This window comes from Pan paniscus, chromosome 14 (assembly GCF_029289425.2).
Source record: "Pan paniscus chromosome 14, NHGRI_mPanPan1-v2.0_pri, whole genome shotgun sequence".
NCBI classification, from domain to species: Eukaryota; Metazoa; Chordata; class Mammalia; order Primates; family Hominidae; genus Pan; species Pan paniscus.
The window spans coordinates 95,377,612-95,392,857 of NC_073263.2; the positions used below are offsets into that span (position 1 = coordinate 95,377,612).

Here is a 15,246-nt window from a genome sequence, read left to right on the forward strand (position 1 = left end):
TTTACAATTAAGCTGTTCTGATTTCTGTAATTAAAATAATTTCCTCTGAGAGGTCTTAATCATTCATGCCCATGAGTAAAAAAAGGCTGTTGTCATGAATGAGCGATTAAAAGGAAGATCTTATTCAGATGCATTAGTTCCTATGAGAAATCTTTGAAAACAAACCACGCATGAAAAAGACAATTAGTAGGTTTGGCCAGGGTAATTTTGGCAATCTGTAGAAAACACCAGTGCATATGTTTATTCAGCCCTTCGTTCAGCAGCATTTATTGAACACCAACTCTTTGGCAGGTGCAGTGGGTGTGATGGTAAATAACACCTAGCCCAGCCTTAGAATTCCCATTCTAAAGTGGATCCCAGACAAATGAATAGTAGAGGTCAATGAGGGCTGAGATAGGTATTCATGAGTCATAATAACTCGGGAGACCATTGGTACAAGCTCAACCTATGGGGACCCTTTGACCTTAGACCATTTTATTTTGCCAGTCACAGATTTTATATCAACAGAAGCATAAATTCTAATGAAGATATGAAAATTCACGGTTTATTGAGAAAATAAAACTCCATAAACAACTAGTTAATATTTATTGACTAGTCACAAGGTATATGCAACTGCTGCTGGGAACAGTTAATTTTAATTATATATGTATGTACATTTTCTCTTTTACATTATATGCTATGTCATGACTGTAATATGAAAATAACATAGGAGAAAATGTAAAGAGAGGAGAAATTTGATGTAATCCAGAGCTCATTAGACTAGAAATAGGAGATACCTGGAAGGGAATTCTTAGTTTGACCCTAATTAGTTGTCTGAATAACTTAATTTCTTTTCTCTTTGATGAAGTGAGGAGATTAGACCACATGAAATGCTTATTGGGAATGAAATTCCCAATGTGACGGTTATTGAGGTCTTAGACATATGACTGAGAAACTGAAGTATAGTTTCAGGACTGCACCTCTGAGCATTTAGATCTGCCTTGGAAGGGGTTGGCCAAGTAATGCACTAGCAGTTATTTTGAAAGTTGTAGGCTGTACTTCATTGTATGTGTCTTTGAATATGGCTTGAGAATCTAACTACTTCTGATTGTCATCCTTGTAATTGGGCTTAATTCTAATTTTGGGGTAACACAGCTTACTTTTATAATAACAGGACTTTTTAAAAAATCACTTCAAATTCCAAAGACAGTGTTGAGCAGCTGGATACCTGTATGCCTAATGGATTTCCATGGGCCTCCTAGAATTCAACCTGTTTTGCTGGCAGAGCCAGACATCTAAATCTACTATACTATGTTTTTGTATATAATTCATAATTTTAATTTTGGCACTCATGATCTATTTGCTGCTAAATACACGTTACTGCCAGAGATAATGGATGTCCTCCTGAGGAAATGGTGTTTGCAGTGTTCTCTATTGAATCTCACATTTGATTGGCATGTGTATCCTAGAAGAGTTGGCATAGCACTTTGTTAGAGGGCACAGTGCCATCTAACAGGGAAGAATATAGGCTGAAAAGTGATCACAAATGAAGTCAGCTAGGAGTGTTCAGGAATCAAGATTTGGCTCACTGCAGTAGAGGGAAATAAGTACTTTTATGAAAGTCTTCTTTTATGCAAAAGTTTCCACTGACTGTAACCTTTAAATATATCTCGGGAAGATTGGAAGGCGCTTTTGCTAGCTTGGAAGAATTATGTTTAAAATTTAATTGTATAATGATGTTGAAAAACAGCAGTATGTTTGTATTTACTCTACAGTTTGTTAAATCAATATGCAGGTGAATCTAGTATATCAAATCGCACAGTCAACAGGCTTTTGTGTACCAAGTAAAATAAGTAGAGGATTATATCCTTCTGCCACTTGTTACCTTGTGAAATTCTAGGTCACTGAGCTTCTGTTATCTCATCTTCCAAGTGGGGATAATAGGAAGTGCGGATGATGTACTTACCTGAGGTTTTTATGATAGTTATATGAGACAAAAATATGATAAACGTGTTTGGTAAGCAATAGCAGATTCCTAAGACTAAGAATAGTCTATAATATCACAGTTTTACATAGAGGTGAAAAAAGCAAAATGTATTCCAAAGTAGTTGACAACAAAAACCTATGACAGCAATATCAAATTTAAACACTGTAATATTCTGTATTATAAACAGGATGATACTAATTATGGAATACTATACCGGTTCTGAGGAATAGGCTCTCTTTATATCTACTCTAGTCTCATTACACTGCTAGGCATTGGCAAACAAAGGAACACACATGGAAGTCATCTCAGTTTTTGTTCTTGTCTAAAGTTTATAGGTATATGCACAATGCCTTTTGGAAACGCATACTTCGTAAACTGCGTATAAGATACACATGGGGCTGAATCAATAAAGTTCAGCAGACACCACATTCCTATTCTGTTCTCTGTATTCTCTCCATAGTATCTTTAAGGCTACAGTCAACAATAAGATTTTTGTTGTAGACAATTAATTAAAGCCGAAATAAGCACTCCAAATAATTTCATGATTTCTACTGGAAATTTTCAGGACTTAGCAATTTGTGGTACAATATGTCTAAAATAAATACTACCAGCTTTTCCTAAAGTAGAGTCTACAGTATAAAGTTAAAAGTAAAAACTTTCTGTTTAATGATTTCTCTCTGTCTCCAATTAATAGCAGAAAACCACTGAAAAGAGACTTTTTCCCCACAAACTCTCAATTCTTGTACACATGGTTTTATTATTGATTGTACATGGGAACTGACTGTGATTCTGTTACTTGAAATTTTATTGTTCCCTGAGTGTTGACTTCAAAATTACATCTCTTCTCTGTTGGATCTTCTGAATGGCTATGACTCAGTTTCCAATCTAGAGGGATATTTCACCCTCTCTCTTATTGGCTAGTATCATTCCCAGAAGGGATCTGTCTTTTGTGCTTATTAAAGTTTATTTTGTACAAAAATTTATGTTCCTCATCTTAGTATTTAATCAGTATTTTAATCTCATACAGGCAACATATGTACCAATTTCAAGGGGATAAAATGGTAATTAAAAATCCAGTTAAAAAATAATTACAAATATTTCTGGGGAAATACAGAAGAAATGTGATGAACATTGTTCTATGTTTACTATTTCCTCTTCTGACATTGTCACTAATAATGAAAAGTTTTATTTAAAAACCAAAACACGGTCAAGCAATACTCTAATTAAATGGTGGGGATAATTTTAAAAATTCAGCCAGGCTCCAGGAGTATAATTCAAGGTTAAGTAACATCTATTTGTCTTTCCCTGCTTCTTGCCTATATGTAATCTTTTCTTCTTGGTACAATGCATCGGTGTGAACAACGCCTTACCACCACTATGGCAAAGGAACCATTGGATTTATAAATAAGGTAGAACAATCAGTTTATTATCATATTACCATTCTCCACAACAATTTATTTGTCTTTCAAAAACCAAGTAGAGCTTAAAGTGTAGAACTGAGTAAAGCTTGTAAAATCATTTGCAAGTCTTTAATCAAATTTTTACATTCAGGATAAATTGTTCTAATAGACCGTTCTATATAATGCCTTAATTACTATATTTTCACTCCTAAAACCTTCAATCGAGACAGAAATAAAAAAATATGAATTTTAAAATTTTACTCTATTTAACACCTGTAGACAATTTGTCTCTTATCCTTGTGTTAGTCAATCCCTTTAAACTCACATGGTGGCAATAATTGTATCTTTATGAAGTAGTATAGTTGATCAAATTCAAACTGCCTTCCCCAGATAATGATACACGTTAATGTGTTTTCTGAATTTCTTTACTGATGCTCCAGAAAGGAAGACAAGTTCATTTTTATAATTTTATTTTTAATATTTGTGTTATTGTTGTCCTCACGGGAATTAAATACTATATATGAACACTATTAAAATTCACAAAACTACTCAAGTCAATGAAACACAGTAACATGTTCACAGGGACAAGATAAAATGACTGTAACTATTGTCAGGTGTCGGAATTGCTTTAGCCTTTTCCATAAATCATGGTGGAAGTATCATTATCATACGTGATTAATGACACTTCACATCGTGGATCTGATTACAACCACAAAACAAAGAAAATAAAGAGGAAATCATTCATGAACACCCTCTATGCAAAGGTTGGGGTGTTTCTTTCAAATTACCATAATTTGCTTACTCAGCCAGTCAATTAAACACAATTCACTGAATCCCACAGAGACCTAACAGAGATTTTCCTGATGATATTCAGATCTCTTTCATAAACACTGAGTGAGCAGTTTGGGGAACAGCAATAATCTTTTTTCCTTCATCCCATTTCTCGTTGGAAATCTCTGAATCCGTATTTATTGATCCAAGCCACCTTATATTGAAAAACTATTTTTTTCATGACAGTAGTATTTGATTTATTTAAAGATAACCTTAAACCTCATGATTCTGCAAAATGCTAGGGTATTTTTCCCCAAAACTGTGCTCTTTAGTTCTCTGTTCTCAAATCACACTTGTTTCTTAATAGAATGAGCTTACATGTTATATTTTCATTTGGATTATATTGTTAAATTTTCACTGGTAATCCACTGAAATCACACGTGAAGATTTTCTTTGAAATACATGTTAAAATTATTTTAATACAAAAGACACTTTATATAGTTGAGATATTTTCTGATTTTTAAGAAGCATCTATATACATGGAATAACATGTTTTAATTATTGACTACAGAGTATTCTTATCCATTAATCAACTAACTAATCCATTAATATAGTCTGCTTGATAACACACTATTTGTATCACTTTTTGTTATTTTTAGAAATTTACAACAATGAACTTTCTTTTATTGAATAGTCTATCCTTAAGATACCTAATTTACTTTCCCACCTAAAAGAATCTAAGTACATTTTTTCAAAAGAATAGACATTCTTTTTCAGAGCAGTTTTAGGTCCACAGCAAAATTGAGTGGAAGGTACAGAGATTTCCCACATAACCTTTCCCCTCCTGCCCCTCACCTCAGGTACAGCCTCCCCTGGTATCAATGTCCCCACCAGAGTGGCACATGTGTTATGACTGATGAACTTCATTGACGCATCATTATCAAAAAGGACCATAGTTTACATTAGGTTCACTCTTGTGTTGTACATTTTGTAGGTTTGGACAAACATCTAATAACATGTGTTTACTTTTACAGTATCCTACAGAATAATGCTGCCCTGAAAACTCTCTATGTCCCACCTGTTTATCTCTCCATCCTTACTAATCCCTGGCAATAACTGATATTTGTATTGTCTCTATAGTTTTTGCTTTTCCAGAATGGCATGTAGTTGGGAATTCTACAGTATGCAGCCTTTTCAGATTGGCTTCTTTGACTTAGTCATATGTTTGTGAGGTTTCTCCATGTCTCTTCATGGCCTGGTAGCTCATTTCCTTTTAAGATTCAATAATATTCCATTATCTGGGTGTAACACAATTTTATTTATCCATTCATCTACTGAAGGATATCTTGGTTGCTTCCAAGTTTTGGCAATTATGAATAAAGCTTTCATAAATATCTGCATGGAGGTTTTTGTGTGGATATGTTTTCAGTTCCTTTGGGAAAATACCAAGGAGCAAGAATGCAGGATAGTATTTATAGTTTTGGGAGAAACTGACAAACTGTCTTCCAAAGTGGCTATACCATTTTTCATTCCCACCAGCAATGAGTGAGAGTTTCTGTTGCTCTACATTCTCACCAGCATTTGGTGTTGTCAGTGTTCTGGATTTTGGTCATTCTAATAGGTGTGTAGTGTATCTCGTTGTTGTTTTCTTTTGCATTTCCCTGATGACATATGATGTGGAGCATCTTTTCATATGCTTATTTGCCATTTGTTTGCTTATTTGCCATTTGTATGCGATTTGTATGCCATTTGTATGTCAGTGAGGTGTCGAAGTCTTTAGATCATTTTTTGATTGACTTGTTTTCTTATTGTTGATTTTAATCATTCTTTCTATATTTTGGATAACAGTATTTTATCAGATATGCCTACTGCAAATATTTTCTCCCAGCCTGTGGCTTCTCCTTTCATTCTCTTGACAGTGTCTTTCACAGAGCAGTTTTTAATTTTAATGAAGTCCAGTGTATTGATTCTTTCATGGATCATGCCTTTTGTGTTTGTTCCTCAGATGCATATGAATTGGTGAGAGAGTATATATCAGCATTCTTGCATTGTCATCTCAGTTCTCTCCTTCAGGCTCAAGAGGCTACAACACAGCCTCCAACAAACTGTGCTTCCCAAAATAATCTTATTTGGGTGAAAATTGCCTTCCCTATAGGTCTACTCAACAGCAGCTGAAAGTTGAGAGTTAAGCAGAATATTGTGACTCCCAACTGATGTCAAGTGGGTTAAGGATAAGGCAGGATGTCCAAAGAATGTTTAAGTCATCCAAACATTAACAATCAGCAAGTATTAATGGAGCACTTACCTTGTTTCAGGTGCTGTGGTAGGCAGAGTGTACTGAGAGGTCCAGAAGGCATGGATCCTCACTACAAAAATATCAAAATAAGAGACAAAGGAACATAGGCAAATGAGAAATTTGTAGGGAGATGTGTGTAGCAAAAATATTTGCACAGTTTACTCCAAAGAGTAAGAAACTATGTCTCAATGATGCAGTGGGTAGTTAGTTGGTGCACAGGCTTGGGAAGAACCTGGATATCCTGATGCCTGAACTAATTTTGCAAAGATACAGATATTTTCAAGGTGGACAATGTGTAGAACATCATTCTATGCAGATGGAACTGTGGTGGACATGTTTGAGGTGGCTATAGCTTCAATTAAAAGAAATAAGCACATTGGAGAAACAAACCAGGAATGGATTGTGAGTCTTGACTTTGATAATGGATCCTCTTGCTACATCATTAGCTGACCTCCAGACCTGGTTCATTGTGCCTCCATTTAAGAGAACGTGGTTAAATAGGCAAAGCCAAATTTCTTGTGGATTTAATAAAATAAGAAGTCAAAGAAAAAAAGCAGTAACTACCTTTTCTCATTGCCACTGTCTGGTGCCTATTTCTTGTTGTAGATTCTTATTCAACATTTCCTATATTAAAATGGCAATACAATACAATATTTACAGTCACATATCACTTATTTAGTACCAAATGGATGCAATGCATTTTGTCACTAACATCACTTGAAGACATTTTTCCCATTGGTCACTATTAGAAGGGGGTATAAAATTCATCCTTATCGGAAAAAGGAAAATAGATCACAATAAATTGCAAACACATCAGGGAGTTTACTCCTAAGCAGCAGGAGAGAATCAAAGAAAGTTTTCATGTAGAAGGAAGGCAGCAGAATGAAAGAATCACTCTGTGGGAGATGACAAACCATAAAAATATCAGAGGTGTTGCAAAAGATTTGGAAATGGTCAGCTATGTCAACCCATTGTGAATTCTATAGATAGCTCAAGTTTTGTGCAGATGTTATCCAGAATAATTTGATCAGGTCCTGTCTTGTTTAGAGAATAATAAAATGGTGCCTTTGTCAGCGTGTGCAAGTGATATAAAAACAGTTTATTTTTATTTCTTGAGAATTGGAAATTGTCTTTATCTCTGAATAAAAAGAAGAAGCTCAGAGATTCAGCCCACTTTCAGGTCTTTGGAATATATACAAAGTAAGGTAGAAAAAAAGAAACTTTAAATTGAAATCTATTTAAAATATTGGGAATATCATATGTTATTTATAGGACTGTTGGTAACTGTTACTTTGCTTTCTGAACACATTGTTTTCAGCAAATGCGTTAAAGCAAAGGGCTACTACTACTAAGGGCTAGAGAAAGTGGAATGGGAGAACTGGCCTTTAAGTTGCTAATAATTTTTCCAAATAGAGAAAATGTATATATACACCCCGAATAAAGAACAACACAGAAATATAAGTGCCAAACTATGTAATACAGACTGTAAATAATATATAGGGTCAAAGAGAGGAATGATCTTTGTGGGCCATAGATAATGGGGAAGAGGAAAGAACTGAATTGAACCATTAGTATTTATTTTCTTTTTTCACTTTGAGAGTGGATAAATTGCTGCTAACATACATTAATTACATATTACAATTCAAATTCTACCCTATAACAAAAAATATACAACTACCCTTTAAAACAATTTATTTTAAATAATATTAATTATAATGTAAATGCATGGGTTGTCTACCACTTAACAGTTTGACTGATTAGTTGCTATTGATATTTTTCAGTGCTGAAAGTGCTTCTTATTCACAAATCTTTATTTGTACAATTAAATCTTTTTTGAGGTGGTCAAATTAATCTCAATTACTATCTGTTGTTTTGTTAATAACATAATATTTCTACACTGTCATTATATTATTAATTGAGCTTGTATAAATAAATAATGGCCAATGGATTATGGTTATATGTGGGGTCTATTAGTTATGAAATTTTAGTTTGCCATTTTAGGTCCCATACATAATTTGGCATCAACACTTTATTAATGCAAACAAGTAGAAAATTTGAAACTTATCTCCAATGGAAGATGGAAGACTGGATGAGATCACCAAGGAAATGAGTGCATGTAGGGAAGAGTAGAGATCCAAGAACTCCAGCTTCAGAAATCTCAAAGAAATGGACAAATCAGCAAAGACGATCGAGGAAAAGAACCAATGAGATAGAAAGAACACCATGAAAACATGATGTTCTAGAATTCAAGTTTAAAAACCTGTAGCACAGAGGAGGGAAGGAGGAGAAGCAAGTAACAGTTTGCAAAAGAGTATGAGAATGAGAATGGCCTGTCAAATTAGCCATGCAGAGCTCATCCGTGGTATCGACTAGCAGTTTTATTGGAGTAGTGGGGGTGAAAGTCTAAGTGGTTTTAGGGAAGAATAGGAGGAGAGTCACTGTGGGCAGCAAATGTAAATAAGACTTTTGAGGAATTTTGTTATAAAAAGGGAAGGGTATTTTTTCATGTGTTTTTTGGCTGGGGGGAGGGGGGAGGGATAGCATCGGGAGATATACCTAATGCTAGATGACGAGTTAGTGGGTGCAGCGCACCAGCATGGCACATGTATACATATGTAACTAACCTGCACAATGTGCACATGTACCCTAAAACTTAAAGTATAATAAAAAAAAATCTGCTTGAAAAAAAAAAAAGGGAAGGGAGACATTGAAGCTAACTTCAAAGTAGAATAAAGGGAAAGAGGATTATTATCTAATACTATTAATAGTAATGATTATTATTATGTTAAGATGGAAGAAATGAGAATTTGTATTGTGCTAATGGGAGTCAATGCAGAGAAAAATTTCTAATGAACACTTCATTAACTTAGGTCATCTCTTTAACATCTCTGTGGGGTCTATACTATTATATCTTCAATTTAATAGAAGTAGTAATGTTACCCAGCTAGCATGTGGGCAATCTGGTATTTTATTCTTGGCAATATTGTCCAGTTTTAGGTCTTAAGCACTTTCTCTTAAACAGTATCTATCTTTTAAAAATGCACAAACATGTACTTATACCAGCTAAATTATAATGTATCCACGTACCATTTTCTTTAGGGAATTTCTTAGTGATGTGTCTAATTGTTCTTTCATTTTCATGTATTTTACTGAAAAATAAACTATTCAGTGTTATATTGGTTAATACAAGTTCTCATCAATTTCTGAAATGAATATAACTGCTTTATTACCAAGAAATGATTTTATAATCTGTAAATATTCATTTGACAGGTTTTATCTTGAATTGGCTTAAAGTAAAAGAAAGGAAGATTTGGGTTTAAACTGAGAAAAAAGTTGGGTGATTTTTGCCTTAATTTACAGATAGAGATATCTCTTGTAGTAGTTCTATCTTGTAGTAGTTACCATTGTCTATCCTTTTGACAAAGAGAAAGATAGCATGTACAATTACGCATCAGTAGTTTTCCCTTTGTACATATCTTTTTTGGGGAGAGCGGGGAGCACAATTCAAGTCTTAACAACCATGTAAGCATTTTATGTGCATTTTGATTTCTGTGAGCTAGATTGGGAACTGTAGAAGGCATCTATAGAGTTCAGTAGCCTCATGACTGACTGACTCATGCCCTTCCACTCAGTCTCTTGACCACCCTGGAAATATATGAACTTGGAGAAAATGCTACAACAGCTAATGAATCAGTGGGTTCCCACTCATCTTAGAATAAACAAAAGGCCCCTTAACATGGCCACAAGGATCTCAACGGTCCCATCTCAGCCACAATACTGGGACCTTCTGTGCCAGCACATCTGGCTGTATTTTATTTCTTTACATTCTCGGCCTTCCTACTTCCTCTCACCTTAGGGTGTTAGCTTGTGTCATTTGTCCTCCTTCTTCCTTCCCATCAACTCTTAGCAGACATTTACTCATTCTTTAGACACTAGCACCAGCATTGTCTTCTCATGGAGTCATCTTGGGCCACCCTAAATCAAATTCTTTCTTCAGAGGTTCTTAAGCAAAAATTCACCTCTTTGTCTTAATTATATCACATTGCAGTTTTGTGCTTGGTGTGTGTGGCTATTTGGTTGACATATACTTCTCATAGACTCTTAAAATAGGGACCGTGTATGTCCAAGGCCTTATTAGCGCCAGGCTCATAGTAGACATTAAATACTTTCATGCATTTTTTTAAACAAGGAGGTACATTAAATTGTTGGATTCTTTATTTCCACTCTCTCGAATGTGAGAAATAAAAAGCTCATTTTCATCTTTTCTTTGAAATAGGGTAGTTTTTTCTGGATATAATTTCAGTTAACTCATAGACCTAAATTTGGTGTTTAGCAATCTTTTACACAAATATATGTGGGTGATAATGTGTCAGAATGAAGAACTTTGAAATTTCTGTGCAGAATGTCTCAGCATCATCCTTGGATGTGATGATGGACTTGGGGGCTTTTTCTATATGATATTCTTATGTTTGCCTTACAATTTTTTTCCGGGACTTCAAGGTGGAAGTGGGATAGGCATTCCACATTAACTTGTGTATGTGTTATATGAAAAAAGATAAATTAGAATAATGAAGACTCTTGATCCTTAACTATCTTTATAGCTGGCCAAATCTGTCACAATTAATTCTATTGCACAAAATAACTATTATATAACAGTAATTTTGAATCTCATCTTTTCTTAGTTGCTCTCACTATAGCAAAATGAAAATATAATAACTCACTAAGTCATTTTTATCGTTAAAAGGGTGGGCTCAGGGAACAGGCATTCTGGGTTTGCATGCAGGACTTGGAACTTCTACCTTCTAGTTGGGGACTGTGTTGCAGTTACATAACAGCTCTGTGTCTTGGAGGGTTTTTATGTATAAAATGGGAATACTAATACTACCTTATAGGATCGTTTTGAGGATTAACAGAGTAGATCCATGTAAACCCCTTAGAACATTGTCTGGCCACAATATACATTAAAAATACTAGCTGTTATTCATAATAATATTATTATTACAACTTGGTGAGAAGGTGAGAACATTTTCTATTTCACAGTAGTAAAAAAAAAAAGAACTCTTTTGTATAAATTTCATGAAGATTTGTTGAGCACCTATTGTATGCCAGACAGTGCATGTTTTGTGAATATAAATGAATAAGACATTCATTTCAAAATGCAGACAAAAGTATGTATAATTTTGGACAGTGTGAATTTAGCGAAATCTTCAAGTACCTGGAGTTGTATATGTAAAAAAAAAAAAAAGAAAATATTCATGTCTAATTGTTAACTACAGAAAATATTATAAACCCTGATTTTATCCAAATGAGAAGACAGCCACTGAATGTAGATAGGACGGGCAAATAACAGGAAGCTCAGAGCTTAATTCTCTCCCAACAAAATGTTTAAAGCTCTTATTTTAAGCCCATTTCTGGCACCTGGTGTCATTTACCCTTGAAAGGTTTTGCTTTTATTGCAGCGGGTTTACTCTGCGCTGTCTTTTGATGAATTTCATTATCTCATGTTGTCTCTTTAATTTCACATTGGTATATAAGCACAAAGTAGAGAACTATTGGAAAACAGTGAAAAGAACTCTGGTCTAAAATCAGCCCCTTCCTGACTGTGGCAGCACCCTCTGACCTCTTCACTGGTCGAGTTACTTCATCCTTCTGGACCTTATTTTACACCTTCTGTAAAACAAAAAGGTTGTATTAGGTGATCTAAAGTGTCGGAAGGTTATGCTTGCCTCTCTGCGCGTCACTGTGCCCCTACAGTAAGGTAAGGAGACATGCCTGCCCTGAGCTGCTGCTAGGATTTCATGAGTCACCATGTCTGGAAGTGCCTGGGACATCACAAACCCTCTCTCTATCAGTGTTATTATTCATGGAATGACGCTAAACCCACTTAGGAGTTCTCTTGGGTGATTATAGAAGTTTTTGTGCAATTTGGTTTTCAGAAATGACAGCACAGTAAAAGCAATGTGCTCTAGTGCCTAGGAAGCTCACCAAGATTGAATAAAGAGCAAATGTAATTCTATCAGTGCTGAATTTTTCTTAAGTTCTCTCCCACGGTAACAGCTAAATGCCATTTCTAAGGTATTTAGGAAGGCAGTGTCATGGAGTTTTCAGCATTCACATGAAAGTTTAGCTGACTTCTGGGGAAAATAAGCCAGCCTAAGAATGGATTTTGCTCAATGCAGGGGAGATATTGCCACTTCTCTACTGCTCCGTGACTTCATATTTAGGGGGGTTACATCGGGGGCTACTGGAGTGGAAAGGCTTTTAAGTATTGCATCTGATTCAGCCAGCAAGTTGAGTCACAAAGTGGATTACATAAAAGGAGGAGGAGGAGTTTGTGGTGCATGTGTCCCAGAAAATATTTAATTCAATTCAAAATCTCAACTCTGAAGATAAATACTGCCCTAATCTGCATCCCTGGGAACCATATATATACAACCCCCACCACATATAAGAAAGTAGCTCTAAAGAAAATAGTGCAAGCCTAAATATATTGGACAAGTGGGATTAGTTGCCACTGTATATAAAGGGGCAAATCCCATCACGAAACTTCCAGAGTAATATCCCCGTTGACAGTTATTATTCCCTATGTTGCCACTGTAGTATATTCTGTTTGTTTCTCTGCTTTCTTTCCCTATGAAGTTTATGGCCTTCCAAAGTATGTGCCATTTGTTTTATCATTTTTTTTCTCTCTCTGGTTAGACCCACTCTTTTCATAACATCTTTTAAGATACAGAAAAGAGTGATGGCTTTTTCAACTCTGTATTCTCACTCATAGCACTGTATCTGGCCCAAAGAATGAATCCTCGCATGTTGTGTGACCCATAGTGAAGAAAATATAGGAACAAGGATATGTCCCTTCCAGTTTTGGCCTTTCCTTGTTTATTTTAATCAAGGTGATATGATATGTGCTGTGAAAACAAATACCCAATGCTACAAGGCTGACAAGAGACAACCAAACAGTAAGCTTTTCTTTTCAAATTAATTTATTGTAGACTGTGGGTCATCAAACTACAGCCTGAAGACCAAAGCCATCTTGCAGTCTGTTTTTGTAAATAACATTTTATTTGAACACAGTCACACTTATTTATTTTCATATTAGCCATGGTTTCTCTCTCCCTACAGAATTGGGTAGATTCAACAGAGACCATATGGCCTACAAAGTAAAAAATATTTACTATCAAGTTCTTTACAATTCATGTTCACCAATTTCTGTTGTAGACTATTTAGAAGTAGAAAATGAAATAATTATCATTTCTCTTAGTAATTTGTTAAATCCAAAGAAAACATGTTTTTATGTTACAGTTAGCCAAAGGCCTTATGTTTTTTCAGACTTTTAATATTCTCTAAGCATATTCTTCACACATTATGTGTTAATGAAAACAGTAAACTGATTAGGCTCGATTTATGGTAAATGAAAATCTTCCCTTATAGCTAAATCGCATCCATCACTGGACCTTCATAAATATACAACTCCAGTTCATTGTGACATCATAAACTTCTCTTCTGTAGTTTACCCTGATGTAAATTGTCCTCCCCCTGGTATTTATGACCTACAGTTTCCCAATACCAGAGTATAGTTTATGAGACAAATGAGTCTAGTCTTCCACCGTCATTCTTAGATTGACAGAGTCCTGTATTAAATTGGGATCAACTATATATGATGTGCATTTGTGTTGCAAAAAGATACAGCAGTCTGCTGGATTTATCAGGAACGTTTTGGGAAATAAACATCCATGCCCTGGCTAAATAAAAGATGAAATCAGTACTAGTCAAAAAAGTCTTAAAATATGACTGCTCTGTTTCTAAAATGTTTTCCCATCTTGCCTTTGTAGGGAACACTCTTAAAATGCATTGCTCTGTGATAATGGGCTCAATTTAATTAGTAAAATTTCCTTAATTTTCTCTTGTATTTTGCATATACCATAATCCTACCTAATTTCAAATTAGCTACAATGGCAGATACTTAGGCATTGTGAATAAAAATGCCCACCTTATAATAACCTAATTAATATTTGAATACTTCATTGTATGTAGTCATGTACTAGTTAAGTATAAGATGATAACTGCCTTTCTCTTGCTTCCCGATCTGTGAAAGCTATGCTCAAATCCTCTGTCTACTGGGCAATCCTCCCAGACAAACCCAGTGCTGCTGCAACTACTGTTGCACTTAATGATTGTTCTACACAATTAACACCGCACCTTATACTTCCCATGAGTATGTGACACATCATTTAAACCTGACTTCCACCAGCGCAAAATGCTGATAGTATACATTACTGCCTGGTACCCGCCTTGTGTCATTTCTCTGTAGACCTCACCATGCCACCTCTCAGCCATATGAAATGATTCTTATGGAAGGAGATCTAACCCTGTGCTTATTTCTTTTGCACTCCAGAGGATCTAACAGGGCAGTAATAAAAGCTAATATTTATTGACCACTTGCTCTGTGCCAGGTATTTGTTATCTCATTTTATCTTCACAATGACCTTATAAGATAGCTACTGTCTTTATAGTATCATTCTAGTTTTACAGATGGTAAACCTGAGGCACAATCAGGCTAAGCTAGTTGCATAGGTCACAAAGCTAGCAAGAGGTAAAGCTAGAATTTGGCCTCTATGGGCTGACCCAAATGTAGAACTCTAACCACTGTACCACAGTGTAGTTGTCCAGGGGGTAAATCCTTTATTGACTGGGTCATAAATGATGCATAGAGATGGTTTTTACAGTGTAAAAACTCATGACTTAAGTTATTCAAATTTTGTGTAAAGATAATCAAAATATAAATTTCAAAATACACTCAGAAATAGGTTCAT

General features: G+C 35.1%; 1 protein-coding gene and 1 long non-coding RNA gene across 3 annotated transcripts in view; one reads left to right on the plus strand and one right to left on the minus strand.

Annotated features, from left to right (window-relative positions):
* Nucleotides 1–8,525, minus strand: part of LOC130540731 (uncharacterized) — a 38,566-nt gene extending 30,041 nt beyond the window's left edge. The window contains exons 1-3 of the long non-coding RNA XR_008954725.1: nucleotides 8,495–8,525; nucleotides 6,998–7,057; nucleotides 6,443–6,503 (exon numbers count right to left, since the gene is read on the minus strand). This is a non-coding gene — a long non-coding RNA (uncharacterized LOC130540731). The remainder of the gene's footprint in view (nucleotides 1–6,442; nucleotides 6,504–6,997; nucleotides 7,058–8,494) is intronic.
* The window catches only part of GPC6 (glypican 6), a 1,178,972-nt gene that overhangs the window by 612,946 nt on the left and 550,780 nt on the right, over nucleotides 1–15,246 (plus strand). The gene's annotated exons all lie outside the window — the stretch shown is intronic.